This window comes from Wyeomyia smithii, chromosome 3 (assembly GCF_029784165.1).
Source record: "Wyeomyia smithii strain HCP4-BCI-WySm-NY-G18 chromosome 3, ASM2978416v1, whole genome shotgun sequence".
NCBI lineage: Eukaryota > Metazoa > Arthropoda > Insecta > Diptera > Culicidae > Wyeomyia > Wyeomyia smithii.
The window spans coordinates 49201432-49215280 of NC_073696.1; the positions used below are offsets into that span (position 1 = coordinate 49201432).

The following is a 13849-nucleotide window of genomic DNA, read 5'->3' on the forward strand; positions in this document are numbered from 1 at the left end:
TGTGTACAAACGACCTCCACATGATTAGTATTCATGACAATGCAGTAAGCACCCAGGAATTAGTATGTGCCTGTTATCTTCCAAAACAAGGAAATATATGCAAAACGCACGCCGGTTTCGTAATTCATTGCGGACATTGTTATACGCTACATTGGTCTGAAGGATGCCTGACTGTCTAACAGTCGGCTGCTAGGGTGGATAATGTTTTTCTAAAAACTTGAAATTTTCATGCATGATGGTGATGCTTTGAAGCTTCCAGGATTGTCATTAGTACAGTGGGGGATCTGTTCCACAGTGACACATTGACACCTTTAAAGGAACGCTGAAAGTTTTTGTATCATAATGTATAAGTCCCACTTACATTTTTTTTTACTTTACGGTGTCTCTGAACACAGTAACATTTCCTTGCACAAGCTACTATTTGAGAAAAAACAAATTTATTATAAACCGTTAGCAAACAACAATATTTAATAATTGATGTTATTAAGCGTGAAGAGATTGGAGCATTGTTCAATATAAAGTAAAACTCCATTCCAATTCACTGCGGTGCCATTACTGAGGACACCCTACCTCTTACTAATGACATCAAGTATAGAGTTCCGCGGGAGCTTTTGTGTGCCGACATCTACCAGTGAGCCCCGAGTGAAATGTAATTACTGGAATACCTACGCTGCCGTCCTATTCATTCTGCACGAACCACTTTATGTGCCTTTGCGGAAAATACTCAGATCCAATTTCCTCCCGTGTGTTTTTTTTCTTTTTCTTACTTTTCTTTCTTTCTGTTTGTCCTACATACAGCGCATTTCCACATTTCCGCATCCCATTACAGTGAGTTTTCCGTTTTCCGCCGCTTGAATAGCAAACTTGTTCCCGCCTGCTTAGACACTGCCCAGGGAATGACTATGTCATTCTGACCGAGTGACAGTTATTGAATGAGGGTACCGAAAAGTTTGCCAAAATGGATCACACGTGACCGTTAGGTACATCACGTACATGCAAAATTCGTTTGTTCACACTCTGACTCTTTGGCCAATCATATCCAGTGCCTGGGAAGTGGCGCATCGAGAAACAATATCAACCCGTCACTGTCAGGCCGACACATTAATAATCGGTTTTCTTTTGGTTTTTCTTTCTTTCTTCCAGGTAAGACGACACCCCTTTGATACCAGAATAAGCCGCCCTAAAGTTCACTGAGTCGATAGGAGATTGAATTACGGGCACAGAATATTGATATTTGAGCAACTGCGCAGTTGGACGAATGCTGGATTGTTGCAGCGGGTAAATTCGATGATGTCTTTTTTTAAACTTTGATGCCAACATTTGCTGAACCACTAATTAGTCACGTAAATTTTCTGACTGCTACTAACTTTTAAATGAGTTAGCAAAGCTGTTAGCGTCAGCTGAAAATTTGGCCTTCGCAACGTTCACCGTTCAACAGTGGTCTGCCAAAAGCTTATGTTGCAGCTGGAAGAATTCTACTCAGGGCCTACGTGTTTTTTGTACACGGAATTTACACGTTTTAACACAGATTTTACGGATGATTTCAACCACAAAAGGCGGTTCAAGCGTAGTATATTCTAATAAAAATTTAAAAAAGTTTCGTATTGAGCGACTTACCAGAGTTTAATTATATATTGTAGAGGGAAGAAATTTCCATTAATTTGTACTACAAAAGCAACAAAAAAAATTCATAGGTGATTTTTTAAAACTTCGATATTTATATTGTTCTGATTTCTTTTCAATTACTTTTTTAAAAGCCCCGACTCAATTATCAAATTCCCGAATATTCACGAAATTTTTCTGGCCAATTACTCTGCTTTTCAGTCTTTCCTGGAAAAAAATATTTTATTTTTTTTACAAATGTAGTTAGGTGCATTGGTTTCTGGGAGAAAACAGATACATGATTAGACTACATCAGCTCTTAGAAGTGGGATGGAATCAATCGAATAATGCCTTTTTGCCAGTTTTCTACGGAGGACAGCTCAGAGATTTGAAAGAACATTTTCCTTGGCAATTAATGAAGCCGGATGGAAGCTTGTTAAGTTTTCTCGTAAACATATTGTTGAAGCAACAAACCCGGGGAGCAATTACTACGCGACACTTGGATGTAAGTTGACGCGTTTTGACAATGGCTAGAGGCACCAAATTTCACAGGTAGGGTTTAAAGGCAGTGGTGGGCACCGCTAACCAAAAATTTAGCGACGCTAATCGCTAAGCCGCTAACCGGAAAATTTAGCTCGATAATCGCTAAACGCTAAACGCTAAACCCACATTAGCGGAACTTTCGCTAATCGCTAATCGCTAACTTTTTAATATGTAAATAGTCATATCGCTATAGTTTTTGCTCGTGTTTTGTAAGATTTGGACCACTTTGATCTTTTTTGGTAAAACAAACAAAAACAATTACTTTTTAAAGCTATTTGCAATAATAGGTTCACGAAACGGTATTCATACTTGATTTTGTAAAAACAAGAATTACAAAAGCTATTTAGCTTGCATTAAAAATAAATACTCTTAGAAATGTCTTCATAAAAATTCAATCCTTTTTTTTTTTTTTTTATTCTCGCTTATTTTCCGTCGGTCTAGTTCCGCCACTGTTGTGGCCAATCACCGACGCCCAGGGAGGCGACTCCTCACCCAGGACCCTAACTCACGACCCGTTTTTATTAACGGACCGGCGCCAACGGCTTTACTTCCTCATGCGATGGAAGGCGTGATCCCAGAGATTTTTCGCCTCAGAAAATCTCCCGGTGTCGGCTAGGATTGAATCTAGACCAGTTGGGTTGGTTGTGAGTGGATCACGCCACCTCACAACCATCGACACCTATGTCGGCGGTGGGATTCGAACCCAGGCGTCGAGCGTGGTTGGCGGAGACGTTACCAACCACACTAGGCCCCCGCTCTAAAATTCAATTACTATCTGAATCGAAAAAGTAGAACCAAAGTTGTCATAATTTCAAGCACATTGCAATTTACAAAAGTTCTTGGTGTGCCGAAAATTCAATTTAGACCTTGAGCTTGTTCTTCAAAATGCTCCTCCTGTGGCTTGTACGATAACTGGAACTCCATTCTAAGGTAAAAAGACTGACAAAAGTAACTTTCGCAGTAAAGTATGTTCATCTTTCGAAGCAATTTACGTACGCCATCAGCAATTCACAGTTTTTCTAAATATTTCTATTGTCGCTTCTCTACAAAATTTAGCGAATTAGCGATTAGCGTTTCGAAGGCCAAAATTTTAGCGACGCTAACAGTTTCGCTAACCAGCTCAAAAATTAGCGAAATCGCTAAACCGCTAACTGAATTAGCGATTAGCGAATTAGCGGAATGGTGCCCACCACTGTTTAAAGGCTACAATCTTTTTCATAGGGTAACCTTTTCAGTTTTTGGACAGCATTTTTGCGCTTTCCCCCTTTCCACTGGCCGTGACGTTAGCCATGGTAGAAACGTAGTCACGAGAAACATGAAGAGTAAATGTGAATTGGGACCGATTTTAAAATATATACACGAATCGCGCGAAATTCAATGGACGAATGAAAGATGATGTGATGAAATATACCCGAGCGATTGTCCTAAATACCTATGAAAAAAGATCAACGCGACAAGTGGGCGGGGCCACGCACACGGTTTTACGGAAGAAAGTAAAAAAAGGACTGCGCTGCGCGTTGTTTTTATTAGCTATAAAGGCGAACGTTGCACCCGTAACAAGCAAGACACAAGCGGGCCACGGACAAGCGGCAGAGCAGTCAAGTATAGTCTCCCGTACTATTGCTGTTACCAGGAGAGCTAGCCGAGTACGGTGGGTACGAAGCAAAAGCTATTACGAAATACAGTAGCTCAAAGTGAATATTTCCGTTCCTCCTACCAAGTACAATTTACAATTGGCCTTTCTCAAGGCCACAAACACGTTCATCAAACAATGCTGTATTTTTTTACCTTGAAAATTATGAATTGTTCAGTTCTAAATTTATATCAAGCGATTAGAAAATAATACAAATTATACAAATGAAAATTAATACAAATTAAACAGCTAAATTAATGCAACTACGCAATATAAACAATGCAGCGAAAATGGTCATGTCACCGACCATGTACATTTTGTTTATTGACCTAAAAAATGATCTGTGTAAAATTTCAGTCAATCGGACATGATTTGGGGTGCCTTAAAGTGTTCAAAGTTTTGATGTTTTGAACTTCAAAAATAAATTTCCATACATCGCATTGCCACCCTAATAAACACAGTGTTAAGATAAAGACAAGGAATGGTGAAGAAATTTAAAAAATAATCGATCGTTGCTTTTGCACTATCGCTATCACTATTAGCAACGTTCTGGCGAGTAGCAGAAAGATAAGAACAATAATTTTGATGCTCTAAAAACCAAGGCGCCATCTGCTACGGATGCTGTAATCAAAAGAGCGTGTGTTGCAGTAAAAACCATACAAAGATAAAATCTTCGCCTGCTGCGCTGTGGCAAGTCTGCTTGCTACTGGTCGATCTGGTTTTCAGTAAATCATCTTTTTCGTATTTTTCGAAGACTAAATTGTTGCATGCTAGCTTTTATAGGTGACTCATGACAGTTATACTTCCGGTGGGCGTGTCATTGTCCACTCGAGCGAACAAAGGAACAACGAATCGTTTAAAAAGTCAAATGTGTATACTTCAGTGTCGGCTGTGCAGGGGAAGTGCTTAGAATCCCTCATTGCGGGCTCACAATAATAAAATTGACTATGATTTTGTAACTCTTCTCCAGACAGACAGCTCTCTCTTTTTACTCTAACAACCGCATGAATAAGCTTTACATGAAAGCTCACATACACCTATAGCTCACACAAGGGAATAAAACTGTTTTGTGTTGCACACGACAGCCCATTCTTAGGCATGTATTTTTTTAATTCAGACATGACAGCCTAGATTTGGCTTGGCTTGCGCTGTTGACAACCTGCTGATCGGCTACGGCTGTCATTGATTCGCACTTTTTCGTTTCTCTTTTTTCTTGGGCCGGTGCCATAATGAATGCGAAGCAAAAGTGTTTCCATTATTCCCCACGTAAGAAAAAACGTGTTTCGCACCATCTCGTTTTTATTATTGCATCGGCCTTACTTTCGAGAGTCATAATCACCTGACATCCCGCTCGGATTCGTGCCGGGGATTCTAGGCTGTCATCAGCGACAGCTTGAAAAAACCAACAGACATAAAGAGACAAAAAATAACAGCCTGTTTGGCATTGCATGTGTGGCTGTCGGGTTATGTACGGAACGTACGGGGAGCAGGGAAAGCTGTGCGATATAATAAGATTCGAACTAGTTGAAAACTTGCTGTCATGGATATACAGTTATTTTAAGAAGCCTGATCTTTACTATGAAAAAATGTTTAAAAATTGTTTTCATAACCTAGAGAAAGTTGTTCGCATTACAACGCGATATCAATAACTAAAATTCATTCAGTGGTAACAAAGTTGATAGTATTTAAAATTTAGCATTTTGCCATTTCACTCTGTTTTCAATATTTCGAAATAGCACCCTCATAAAGTGAGACGCATTCTACGTCAAAAAATGAAATAATAAAAGTTTCAATGTAAAAAGAGAACAAAATGGTTGAAACGGTTTATTTTTGCAATTTAAAATTGACAAACCAGATGAAAATGCCAAAAAACACAAAATATCAGAAAAGAAGTGTTTAAGAAAATAAAAACAAATATGCTAAAATTGTCAAATATGTCAAAAGAGACGCAAAATGCTTACTAAGGTTAAAAGGCTGAAACGTTGAGAGGGATAGAAATATCAAAGAAGGTCGTAAACATTGAAAATGAGTCAAAAAGAATATCCAAAAAAGATTAGAGAGTGAATGGCTAAACATATACACATTTTTATTTTTCCCAGCATATTTATTTGACAAGGTACAAAACGTGTTAAAATTGAGCTTGAGCTTCATCTGAGAGCTAGTGAAGTTGCTTATTTGGGATTAATTTACCATCTTCAATGTACATCAACTCAATAGCTTCCGCTTTGTATAGATCGATAACGGCGCTGGCTAAGTCCATACGGTCAGTTAGAGAAGGAAAAAAGGAAGTGTTACAATCGTTGTTTACAAAGATCGAGTTTACCTCTGCATCTTCAACGATTATATCGGAAGTAAGGTACTTATGTCATCGTGATCAGTGACGGATTTTTATACTTTTACCCTTCCCTCTACACTCCTATGTTTACACTCTAAAGTTATTCTTAATCGAGCGTCGTTAGTCACCCCTGCCAATTATCGGAAATTATAGCAGAGGGGTTTTCATTCAGCTGTGTGAGGCTTTTTTGCTGGAATTCAGCGTGAGGAAGGGGGATGAAAGGAAGAGTCTAAGAGTAAACACGCATAGATTTAAAAGTCCCTCCGACATCGAACGGTCTGATTGTACTAAGATTGGAACTCAATTCCATTTCCATGTAAAACGGACACTGTGCACTCTGCTCTGTGAGCTCTCCTAAAGATACAAAACGTGTTAAAATTATTAAAAAAAATAGGAGAATAAGGACAGCGACTAAAGACAAAGAGGTCTAATATATAGGAAACGTCAAGGATGGTACATAATGTCATAAAAGTGAAAAATAATAAAGGAAATATGTTACCTAAGCTTAGCTTAGGTAGACTGCCCGTAGTTGCACCATAGTACTGGTCGCAACAACAAAATTGCAAAATGAACCAAATGAATGGTTCACAATACTTTTACCACTGACTAATAATGACGCCGGCCACGACAAAAAAGTAGTACTACTTGAGAAGGAAAGAAATGATGATGCTCTGTATCTCTACGAGTATCCTGCAAGAACGAAGGAAATCTGTTGGAAACTAACTTAGTTTCAGCATTTGAAATTGGATAGTTTTCGTAACGCTCTCGAGGTATTTAAATTTGTATGTATCTCAATTCCAGATTGTAAAACGTGATCCAACGTAAAAAAAAATCAATATAATGTACGAAATGATAAGTGATCTATCAAAACAGCAAGTACAACATAATTGAGTTAATAATTTAAATTTTTTTTTATGATTCAGTGCGCTGTGAATTGCTATAATTTCGGTTCCTCCTATCTTGTCAATCATTATTCTTAAGATAATATTATTTACTTTTTCAAAGAACCTGAATGCCATTTTGGGACGCTTTACGTACTTTTTGCGTTTCCTAACGGGTTGACAATGTTTGGACGTATTTCAATTTATCTGCTTTAGATAACGCGATTGAACATCCGATTGGTTTTATCTTTTACCGAAGACGTCTTATACAATCCAAGTCAATTTCAAGCCTACGAAGGAAAATAAATTATATCTAACAACACTTGTAGTGCAATCAACAGCCCGGCTGAATGCGAATGACTGATAGATGGAACTTTCATTTCTATTCGATCTCCGCTGTGCTACGGCCCTGACTGGCACTGAAAGGCACATTGAATGAAATGCATTCCAGCCGCAAGCCTGCTGCTGCTGCTGAATCAAACCGAAAGCGATGGTTTGGAAAATGCTTTTTCCCCAACCAGCGGCCGAATTGATTGACTTTCTAGGCACACTTGGCGGTGCGGCTGCAAATTGTTTTCTGCCTTCTACCGTTCTCGTTTTATCGTTCCGTGCAGCATACATATCTCCTCGGAAGCATCAGACTGTGTGATATAGCCCGAACCATTCACAAAATACGTAATTAGTTTTTTTTTTTTTTCGTTGTTCGTGTCTGCTAGTTTAACAACCTTTGCGTTCGAAAGAGCCGTCCGTCTGCCATCGACGCTATTATCAAACGTAACTGTCAAGTATGGTGCCCCGGTTGAGGTTTATATCGGCGCAATCTTTATTGACGGCCGTAAAAATTGGCGAAACTCGCGGAGTCAAAGCGTGCGAACCGACATTTTATTCGAAAACGTCTAACGCGACAGTACATTGCGGGTTTTGGGTTAATGGGCAGAGCCTTTCCCGTTACTGGTTGTCTATAGAGGTTGCGAATTTTGCTTTTTGTTTTTGAATAATAGGTACAAGCTAGTGCTCAGTGCACTTCAATCGTCTGTAAAGCACATAATTGGCAAGTGAAGTTGATTTAAATGTTGTGCCATGAACCAGGCTTCCGATAAAATTGTTAAAGTGCAATAAATACTAATATTTTTATTTATGGTATTGTTGACATTGCTATTGTTGACATTTTAGTTGTCACTCTCTTTCAGTGTCATGTTTTAGCAATTTTTATTAGAGAACAGCCAACACAGTATAAGTATTTTTCAATTTGTTTTTTTTTTTGATCATAATAACTTTTCAAAGCTTAAAGAACCGCCAGATCCAGTAGTTCCAGTTAAGCTACTCATACATACAGCACCCTTCGGTTCTGCGATATTCAGTTTCGGACAACTTCAAGATCAAGGAACAGCACGAGCGTGTGTACGATCGTAAACTAGTATAAATATTTTCTCGTGCTTGTTTACTCCATCGAGTTCGAACCCGGGAAATCATAAATTGGGCCCGCGTATTAACTACCAACAACTTTTTACAGATATCGCTACGAGCATTCAATCGTCGATCGTTTTCAGTTTTATTTTTTTTTCTCTCTTTCATTCGGTATCAGAAGCTGAATGAAAAATTCCGATCGATTATTTTAAATTTACTGCCTCACATAGATGGATCCGGCTCTGGACATCACATGTCAATTACGTGACTACCACAGTATCCTCTTCCGGTTTCGGGCCAGCTTCGGTGGAAACAATTATCTCGTAAATCTCGGCTTGTAAACAATCATTAACAGCGATGCCGTATCTTCACCACAATTATCTCGGGGACCAATTTCCTATCCCGTCTTCCACGGGCGCTACAATCATTATCCATCAGAAATTGTTCTCCGTCCTGTCCCGCGTCCTTTCAGTTACTCCGCGAGACCCGATCAAAAATGGTAGATTTGATAGTTTCACTAACACACGCCGTCAGGTTCGAAACCGCTTGATAAATGATGCCGTCAATCTACATATCTAAATTTTCTCCATTTTGCATTGCTAAGCTGCCTCCTATCCGTACCATTTACTGCACGTCCGGCTTTTGGGTCCAATGGCAAAACATCACATGAATAGCTGTTAGTTTAACACTCTCGCTCCCTTCACCTGAGCATTGACATCATAGGCATAGAAAATACAACCAACACATTACAGCTTTAAAAGCAATTACCATCACGCATGCCATTCGACCACATTCCTCTCTGACACCAGGAGCTTGTGTATGGAACCCTTGGAAAACCGTAGATTACTCGTGAAGAATGTAACACCCTCTTTTTGGTAATCTGGCATCAAAAGCCTCCCTATATAACATCGCTTAGTTCTCGCTCCCCCTCTGGTTTTTAGTTGACATTTCCGGCTGAACGATCTTAGCGAACCATTCAGTGCAAATTATATCAATGCACTTCGCCAAGCATAATAAAAACATAAAATTATCTCTTTTGCACTAAATTTCAAACCATTATACGCTAGCCAGACAAAGGTTCTAGAATATATGCCTGGAGAAGCGCTTGCCACCGGTAAACGGAGAATATATTTTTACTTCGGGAAAACTCCAGCATTAATTTTGCAAACCGAACCACCCCCTAGACTGGTTGGAATGTGTACATTGCAATTTTTTATCCTTCACAATCAGTTTCTGTCCTTGGTGTGAGGGGGTGTGGGGTGTGTATTCAGTAATCTGCATAGATTTATCTACACCATCGCCTGCGATACCCCGGGGGTGCAGATCGGAAAATGAGGTCGATTGTCTGTGGTGGGCGAGATGCAGAGGGTAGTTCGATGTTTTGTGACACGGCGTTATGCACTACATAGATCCATAAACCATAGACAACACAATGGCAGATTGAATCGAAAGTTTAGCATATCGATTTTGTTCCACCGGATAGATAAGTTCGGAATGAACGTTGTTTACGGGAGGACTGGGGAAATTTGGGGCCGGTGAAACGAGCGGGGGATGTTCTGCCGGTGTGAGTGGAAAGTTTCCTGGTGAAACATGGTGACATTTTCACGAAGTGTTACTGAACGAGACGAGTGTATGGTCTAGATTCGAAAGCAAATAGTTTTGCTTTGTATAGTTACAAATTAATTGTTGCTTTAACTAGAATTGTTTCTAGCTATTGTTTCATACAACTATGTATCATGGGGGAGAATAATTCGGATATGAGTTTTATGGTTGGTCGCTAGGCAGTGAATGTATGAATTACGAATGAAATATCATACATTGTCAACATTGTAACAAAAAAATTGATCAGTCCAAGTTGCTTATAAGCTATTTGCCCAGTGAAATATTTCAGTAAACAATAAAAGATTTCAACAGCAAATTACCCTAATTTAATGAGTCTAGATTTAACACTTTAGAAGAACCTTGAACAAATCTTATTTTTTAAAATTGCACTGTGCTTGAAAAATTCATCAAAAGTGAATTTTACACAAAGAAAAATAGAAATAATACGGTTCGGTGGAGATACGCCTTTTCTGTACTTTCACATTGAAGTGCTCCACTAGCATCCAACAGTTCAGTTCGTTCCAACGTACGCTCTAAGCGAAATTGGAGACAGTTTCGCTTGTCGTTTTCGAATTCCAGATCTAGTTTCATTGTATGTCCCCCCAACGTTCGCTCTTTCGATATCGGAGCCTCTAGCCTGTAGACATCGTGAAAATTAAAATTCGAGCACAGGATGGTTCGAAAAATTAATTGAAACGTATGTCACACAGCGTACGTGACGGAACAGTCAGCGCTGAGCTAGTCCAATATGCTTCATGAGTCTCCGGAGATGAAACCGACGACGGTGGCAGAGTATAGTCAGTAGTCAGTCAAGCGAAATCTATTATATTAGATTCACTAGTGGTACAGCGTTAGGCGCCCTGGAGCCCGAGGAAGGAATTGCATGTTCGTCCATCCGTCTGCTTGTTAGGCCGAACTGAAACCGGCACGCTCTCGGCTCAACGGAATCAATTAAATGCAATCGTTCGGTGGACCCCGGACCGATGCGGTGAGGGATAACTACCGTAGAGTAGATTGTCTTAGAGTGTGAACTTATTTTTTTCTTCATTTTGAATGAAGGTACTTCCAGAGCGAACACGTCCAAAGCGCCTCAAGGGTGCTTAATGGGATTAATTAGAAGAACAATCTGGGCAGTGAACCTTCGCAAACCGGCAGCAGCGTTAGTGGGGATACCAATTGCCGAAGTCACCCCACTCGAAGGTGAGAGTGGATTCCTGTGCTGATGCCACTTCATCATCGTCATTAAAACCAGTATGCCGTTAGCTGCGCGCTCGTGCTGCTACACACAATGCCCTGCCAGTTGAAGGCACATTGATTGAAGGCGGATTTCGAACTTAGGACCCGATTGTTTGGGGGTGGCGGCGCGCTTGCTGCCTGGTACCGCCGAATGCGCGCGGCTATGTTTCTAATTTAACACTTGAGCGCTGCAGTTGACAGCTACAGTGACGGGGCGGCTGCAGCGGTTTCCCAACTGCTGGCAGAAAAGGAAACTTAATTGGATAGGTTTTTTTTTAATATTTCCTATTTCGTTCTCCTCGGCGTGATGGAAAATTTGCTGATTTAATAAGTGTAAAAGGTGTGGTGATGTCTCCATTCAGTCTAACAATGATGGAGGGATAATTGGTTGCAATATTTTTTGGGAAAAGGTGTGAATGTTTGTAAAGCTATTACGTCAACTACACTTGGCAATTACATTATCCTCTTGAAATAAAAAATATTTTGGAAATTATACATAAAAAATAGACTTTCTGGAAATTTAATTAGTTTAATAGTCAGAATAGATTTACAACTTTGCTGTAGAAACTATTCATATATCTTTTGCTGTATTACACGTTTGATTACTGAGCGTTATAGTAGATTGGAATTGGATACTGAGAATAGGTAATGTTTCCATTCAATTCTACTACAAAAATTTTATAGAATTCAATAGAAACATTGCTGTTTTCAATATCCCTTTTCTGGGAATTTTAGAGGGGATAACCGATGAACGTAACCCTAAACGTGTCTGTCGGTGTATACACTATTGTGCCAACTACAAGTGACACGAACCGCAATTGCTTGCAGTCCAGTATCTTTACACCAGGGAAAGCAGTATTATTGAAATAGCCAACACCGCTTTCCAAGATGCACTCGACAGACAGGGTCGAATCGGTTACAACACGGTCGATCTCCTCGTCTCATGCGGGAATATGTACGCGATATTCCCTAGTAACGAACGCGGAAATAAACTTTATAATGGGTAAAAACAAATTTTTTTTAAGCTCTCTTACTTAACAAAAAATTCGCTCAGAGAGCAATGAGAATATGTATATGTAAGGCCTCGTACACAAATTACGTAACGCTCAAATCTAGATTTCAGACCCCCGCCCCCTCCTATGTAACAATAAGTAACCTTTGAAATGACTCCCCCCTAAAATTACGTAACGCAACCTGATCCCCCTCCAAATTTTCAATTTTGAGCGAACATTACAGTTACGTAACTGTCTCAACTGGTCTTGTACAACGTTTGGACCCACTGTTTTTGTGTGGAAATTCATTTTCTCTTCATGATCTCCTTCGATTTTACTTCCTTAGGATGTTTGCGAAGGACCTGCTTCATGATGGCCCACTACTTCTCAATTGGCCGCAGTTCAAGTGCGTTCGGGGAATGTATATAATATAATTGAGTTCCTTAGTCTCGTACAACTGCAGAACATCTTTCGAGTAATGACTCGAGGCTTAATCTGGCCAGCAAGTTGTAGGACCATTGTGTGACCTTAAAAGTGGAAGTAAACGCATTCCTTCAAGTATACCTAACCATTGACCGTCCCGGTTGTCATGAATGGGGTGCTCCGCTTTCCCCACGAACAAATTTCTTGCCAAACCACGCACTTTTCGGCAAACTTTGACAACTTCTGCTTTCTGACGTCCTCAGAAACTTCGAATCTATCATGAGCGATGAAGTACTTGAGCCCCGGAAGCTGTCGGATGTCTGCTTTCACATATGTCTCGTCATCCATGACGAGGCAATGTGGTTTCGTTAACATCTGGGTGTAGAGCTTCCGTGCACGTGCTGTCGCCACCGTATTCTGCCATTCATTGCCTTCTTAACTTTGAACGTGTCTAATGCTTCACGTTTTTTTTCGCATCTTGAACGAAAGTTTTACTCAAATGCAGTTTTTTAGCCACGTCTCTAACTGAACTTATCGGATTCCTCTTAAAAGCTTGACCTACCCGCTTGTGATCCTTTACACTATACGGAGAACCATTTTGGCCACTTTTTTTCGCGAGTTACCGTAGAATGAACCATTTCCAGCTTCCTGCTGATGGCACGATAAGAAAAATTCTGATTTTCGAGATTCTGTTCTTCCGACTCCATCTCCGCAACGATTGCACTAGCAGCAACTTACACAGTGCCAACAATACACATTGAACAAATTTTACCCAGGTTTTCACTAGAAAATACCCAATGAGTAAAGAGTAACAGCCATTGGAAAATGATGCAATTTGATTCCGTACACCCTTTTATACCCAACGAATCTCTCTTAGTGGAGTTCAATCGAAGATTTCTTCAGGAACACTTAAACAACTGGAGAGCAACGAGCTGCAAACAGTTGATTGGTGCAACGACGTGAAAGCCGTACAATTATTTTGTTGTGGCATCATTAAAAAGCTTCATAGGAAAGCTCGTTACATACCGTTCTCCAACGTTCCTTTTTATCGTCGAAAATGAATGTATCTGGTTTGGTCTGGCCTTTAGAATTTCGGTCACGGTGTTGTAACGTGGTGTCAAGACTTTCAAAATTCATATAATGTTCAGATTTTCCGACTAAGGTTCTGCTTTGGGCTGAAAGTACGCAACCAAAG

At 39.9% G+C, this 13849-nt stretch overlaps 1 protein-coding gene across 1 annotated transcript in view; it reads left to right on the forward strand.

The window, feature by feature from the left end:
- The window catches only part of LOC129731850 (protein naked cuticle homolog), a 92349-nt gene that overhangs the window by 41103 nt on the left and 37397 nt on the right, over window positions 1-13849 (forward strand). The gene's annotated exons all lie outside the window — the stretch shown is intronic.